This window comes from Schistocerca serialis, chromosome 4 (assembly GCF_023864345.2).
Source record: "Schistocerca serialis cubense isolate TAMUIC-IGC-003099 chromosome 4, iqSchSeri2.2, whole genome shotgun sequence".
Lineage (NCBI taxonomy): Eukaryota > Metazoa > Arthropoda > Insecta > Orthoptera > Acrididae > Schistocerca > Schistocerca serialis.
The window spans coordinates 419,234,689-419,240,688 of NC_064641.1; the positions used below are offsets into that span (position 1 = coordinate 419,234,689).

The 6,000-nt window shown below is 41.0% G+C and overlaps 1 protein-coding gene across 1 annotated transcript in view; it reads left to right on the forward strand.

Annotated features, from left to right (window-relative positions):
* LOC126474995 (tetratricopeptide repeat protein 17) overlaps positions 1–3,786 on the forward strand; it is a 337,167-nt gene extending 333,381 nt beyond the window's left edge. Inside the window, exon 14 of the mRNA XM_050102531.1 lies at positions 3,562–3,786. The gene's annotated coding sequence lies outside the window, so the exon portion shown is untranslated. The remainder of the gene's footprint in view (positions 1–3,561) is intronic.
* Positions 3,787–6,000: the final 2,214 nt, after the last annotated feature.

Below are 6,000 nucleotides of genomic sequence, written 5' to 3' on the forward strand. Positions count from 1 at the left end.
ACTATCTGCTCGAAGTAATTCTCGGACAAGGCAGTCAGGATAATGTCACAAGAGTCTCTGTCCCTGGCTCCAGTTCTGATTGTGTGACTATCCCATTCTATACCTGGTAGATTGAAGTCTCCCCCTATTACAATAGTATGATCACGAAACTTCTTCACGACGTTCTGCAGGTTCTCTCTGAGGCGCTCAACTACTACGGTTGCTGATGCAGGTGGTCTATAGAAGCATCCGACTATCATATCTGACCCACCTTTGATACTTAACTTAACCCAGATTATTTCACATTCGCATTCGCTAATAACTTCACTGGATATTATTGAATTCTTTACTGCTATAAATACTCCTCCACCATTGGCGTTTATCCTATCCTTGCGGTATATATTCCATTCTGTGTCTAGGATTTCGTTACTGTTCACTTCCGGTTTTAACCAACTTTCCGTTCCTAATACTATATGCGCACTATTTCCTTCAATAAGAGATACTAATTCAGGAACCTTGCCCTGGATACTCCTGCAGTTTACCAATATTACGTTAACTTTTCCTGTTTTTGGTCTCCGAGGACGGACATTCTTTATAAACGATGATAATGTCCTCTCTGGTAAGCCGTCAGGTATTTTATCGTTTCGCCCAAGGGGGGGTCCCTCTAACCTAAAAAACCCCCGTGTGCACGCCACACGTACTCTGCTACCCTAGTAGCTGCTTCCGGTGTGTAGTGCACGCCTGACCTGTCTAGGGGGGCCCTACAGTTCTCCACCCAATAACGGAGGTCGATGAATTTGCAACCATTATAGTCGCAGAGTCGTCTGAGCCTCTGGTTTAGACCCTCCACACGGCTCCAAACCAGAGGACCGCGATCGACTCTGGGCACTATGCTGCAGATATTAAGCTCAGCTTGCACTCCGCGTGCGATGCTGGTTGTCTTCACCAAATCAGCCAGCCGCCGGAAGGAACCAAGGATGGCCTCAGAACCCAAGCGGCAGGCGTCATTCGTTCCGACATGTGCTACTATCTGCAGCCGGTCACACCCAGTGCGTTCAATAGCTGCCGGAAGGGCCTCCTCCACATTACGGACGAGACCCCCCGGCAAGCACACCGAGTGCACACTGGCATTCTTCCCCGACCTACCCGCTATTTTCCTGAGGGGCTCCATAACCCGCCTAACGTTGGAGCTCCCTATAACTAATAGGCCCGCCCTCTGTGACTGTCGGGACCTTGCCGGAGAATCGGCCACTGGCCCAACAGGCGAGGCACCCTGTGGTGGCTCGGAAACGATGTCATCACCACTAGGAAGCACCCCGTACCTGTTGGAAAGGGGTAAGGCAGCTGCCACGCGGCCAGATCCCACCTTCGCCTTTCGGCCAGGCACGCGCGAGCCCACCACTGTCCGCCATTCACCCTGGAGTGATGGCTGACCGGTAAGATGCTCACTGCCGGAAGACGCAGCGACATCAGGGGTTCCATGTGATTCCAAGGCCACCGAAGTAGGCATAGGTCTCACCACAGTTGCCCCAACGCCACTACGAGCCGACGCCTGCGCCTCGAGCTCGATGAGCCTAACAGACAAAGCCTCCACCTGCCCCCGAAGAGTGGCCAATTCTCCTTGCGTCCGCTCACAACAACCACAGTCCCTACACATGACTATGTTTACCCTACTCTATAAGGTGACAAATTCCCAAGATAATCTTCTGATGAGCTACTCTGATAATCAAGAAACACTCACTGAAATACGAGACGCGAAAACTACGCTAGGTTTTCCCAGAAAAACTATTTAAAAGCTAAGCGCAGCAAATAAGTACAAAAACGCTTTATACAAACAGTACTCGCTGCTGCTGGTGCTGTCGCTCTGGCTGTCACAAGACAACTGCTGATTCAGGTGACTAGTGGCTAACGGCCGCGAAACAAACAAAAGACGGTTTTAGGGCGCTTTCTGTTCTAAACGATCAAGAAAACACTAAGAAATCTAACACGAAAACTACGTAAAGTTTTATCAAGAACTGTTAGTTACTATGCAGAGCAGATAAACCCCATCCATTTGCCACTTCGTGTTGTCTTCTGTTGAAGAACATGGATTTCAGTGGGCAAACTTTGCATTAGTTCAATCTGTCTCATAACATTTCATACAGTGTGACCAGGAAATTCACAGAAACATGAGACAGAATTGTCATTCTTGACCATAAGTTCTTTGCCTCTTCTCTTCCTCATCAGCAATGAAGGCCACTTGCCAATTCATTCCCCTCACCATTTATGCATATATGAACAGTTCACAATGCACTTTACAAATCTGACAGTCAACGTCAGTGGCTGATAGAGTCCGAGCTCACTTTTTATGGGTGTATTTTGTTTGGTGAATATTATCACAACCTGTTATTATTAAACATATGCATCACAGTGATCTCTTAATAAAGATGTCTCTGCCCTACTATTTAGAATGCATGTGCACTATTGCAGTTGCAATCCAAGAATGGTATAAATTACAGATAAAACTTACTTTTTAATGCCCTTTTGTCCTATAATTTGACCAGATTGATTACATCATCAGTTTTCATATAATTAACTTATTAACATTGGTGTAGGCATGAGTAGGTTTGGCATGCCATGAATGGTTTGGACTGCAAATTGAATAGTATTGGTAGACACACAAATTATAAACACACTGTTGAATATCTAGTTTTTACAACTTTTAATATAATTGGATAAATAAAAAAAATCTACTCACCAAGCATCAGCAGGAGTACACACATTTAAAAACAGGTTTTACATATGCAACCTTTTGGAGCAAGTGGCTCCTTCATCCGTCAGAAAGGTTGAAGGGGGAGAAGAGGGTTGCTCTTTCCTTCCCTTCCCGTCTGGTAAGTCCCCCCTGCCCTGGGGTTCTGGGTGACTTTTCCAAATTCTAACGTCTCCAGTCCTTTTCCTTCATCTCTCTTCCTTCCCCTTCAACCCTTCTGCTGGCAGGAGGAGCAACTGGCTCTGAAAGCCTGCATGCATGAAACCTTTCTTTATATGTGGTGTTCTACTGTCACTTCTTCATGAGGAGATTTTTTATCCATCCAATTTCATTATATTCTCAAAAATTGATTATTTCCATTGTTATTTTACAACTTTTAGATATTTCCTTTATAAGGTGGATGGTACAGATAGGAAACAGGAAGAAAGCTGGTGGTGAAAGGCTAGAATAGTCAGTCCAAATCCTGGTACCAGAGAATCCTGGAAAATATTAGACTTACTGATTCCAGAATTCTAATAATGGCTTGTCTGAAAATGATAGGTCAGGGAAGAGAACTGTGATTTCTTTTGGATGTAGCTTGTATGAAGTTTAGGCTACAGTTGTTTTCAATTTAGCAGTCATTTTTCCTCCTATAAAGAAGGTGTGCAAGTGGTTTCTAAGTTGTATGACTGTGTCATATACTTTAGCAAGTATTATAAGTAGGATTTCAAGTCATGTAAATTGTTCTCATTCAGTTTATTCATTTTAAAATTAAAAAAAGTGTACAATAAAACTCAGTACATCAAATATACATAGTTTTGAAATTATATAGTGTACTTTACTTTAAATTTCAGGTTAAAAAGCAGGAAGCAGACAGCTATTATCATTCTCAATTGGCTGCAAGACCAGATTTGAAGCCAGCTCATAACAGATTTCAGTAATCTCCTTCCCTGTTTGTTTTGGAAGAAAATAAGGATAAATTCCATTTGTAAAGTAATAAAAACATCTATGTAAACGAATTCCAGCCTTAAGTTAAGTGAACCATTTCACTGTCCAAATAAATCACAAATGTTTCTACATCTAGTGTGTGCTCTAAAGAGAACTGTTACTGGTATTATGTTTTTCAAATAACTTTACCCTACTTCTCAGATAAACATAGTTTCATTCTGTTCATTTTTCTTTTGTGTGTGTGTGTGTGTGTGTGTGTGTGTGTGTATAGTGATACTTTTCTAAAATAATGATCTCAGTGCTTGCTATTAACTATTGCTGCCTGTTTATTTCCAAAGAGAAATCGCATTTGTTGATCATACAGCTTGTTTATGTTTGTAGAGTAGTTTAGGGTTTATGACCATTAACATATTAGATCTCCAAGTAGATTTACTTGAGTACTACAAGAGGATTTCCAGAAATGGCGCATTGTATCCACTGACTACAAATTTATGACTACCAGTGTCAGGTATGTCATGGACAGCTTGAAGTTCAGGTCTGAACACTCAAACCCCTTTCTTGATGAGAATAGAACATACTTCATTTTCATTTGTGATCTATTCATTAGCATATTTCATAAATACAGTATATTGTCTGATAAAGACTCATGTCAGCTGTTTCTCAAAAGCTACTTACACAGAATTCAGATTTGAATGACAAATCTAGGAAAGAATTGAACTACTGTTGTGTCGTGGTTCAATTGGATAAGCATATTGAGGGGGTAAGAGACTGTCCCAATGACACCTATATCTATAATTGACTAGTAGTATATGCTCTATTTGTTAGATTAAGTGTGGAACAGTCCCTCTCCAACAATTTAGTTGTGGGCATAGAGATCAAACAGTAAATTTAGGTGACCTTTGACATTTTTTGGTTAAATCATCCTAAATCTCTACAGTAAAGAGTAATCAACAAACAGTAGTAGATTCCATGAAACAATCCATGAATAAAATGAAGTGTAAGGTTACTTAAATGAATTTGAAAACTGAAATAGTGTCTAATTGCTGCAAGTACTTCTTCACTAAAATAATTTACTTTCTGTAAAAATTGGGCTTACTGATATTCATACACCAAGCCTATCACATCTTGGTAGGTTCTTTTGTTGGAGAAGAAGCAGTGTGGGGTCAATTGAACTTACCAAAACTGGATTTCCGCTTCTTCTGATGACATAATGATGTTGTGCCACATGATGTCAGATATGCACAGACAAAAAGTGAACAGAACACTGACAATGTTTTTCTATACTGTAGCATTATTTTGGAATGTAGGTCATGATTACAAACTGATCTGTAGCTTTATCCAAGGTCTAGGTTACACTGAGAGGTGACAGTTAAGTTGTGAGTTGGTGGTGCCAACAAATCTAGATGCAAGCTCATAGTTATCAAGACGTACTGATATGTAGTGTAGCTTAAAGTCTAGGTTAGAGTAGTCACTCCAACTTGGTTGTGAGATGGCAAAACGGTATCGAAGATTTCAATTAATCTGCAATGTGTCGCAGGGCAGACCTCTTTATGGAGGTGCATTAAGATTCTGCTCACTTGAGTGGCTGAAAACAGATATGACTTAATCAGCTTGTTGGCTTCAGCACAGTAGCTGCGGCTTTTATTATTATTTTTTAATTTTTTGTTCGCTGCCAGTTATCCCATCACTGACGTATCACTCTGTGTATCAGCAACGAGGTAAGTGGAGGTAAGAAGGCAAGTGTGGATGATAATAAGAAACATGATTGGCTCCGTGCTAATTTACTTATTTGCATTCCAGTGTTGCTTGATATCTATCAAAATTGAAGTTGGTTCACCAGTCTTTGTAGGTAGAACAGGAGTTCCAAAGGATCTGGACTTGTTTTCCTGCTACGTACCTTCACTGAAATGACTTTCACCACACTCAAGGAGGCAGAGCAGAAGAGAGCTTTCATGTCCAGATTGCCTCATTTGATCAAGTGTCCTTAATGTCACATGTAAGTGTATCAGATACACTGAAGTTTTTCAGTCAGTGGATTTTGAGAACATAATCAGAGAAAACCGCCAATAGTTCAGTCGGCATAAGTTGGTCCGTGTTAGTTGCAGTGGACTGGGCACAGTAGCTTTGCTTACCAAAAAATAGTGCAATTTTGTAAACTTTTCTGTGACAACAGCTCTGTGTTGTCACAGCTCTATAGACAACTATTGCTTATGCCAGACGCCATTTGCACTTCGCAGTTGAAACCTGGCAACATTGCTGCAAGATGTCAGAGATCTTATGCCATCTCAGTTATAGATTCATTCATGTATATTAGAATATAATTTCATACAAAATATTGATCTAAA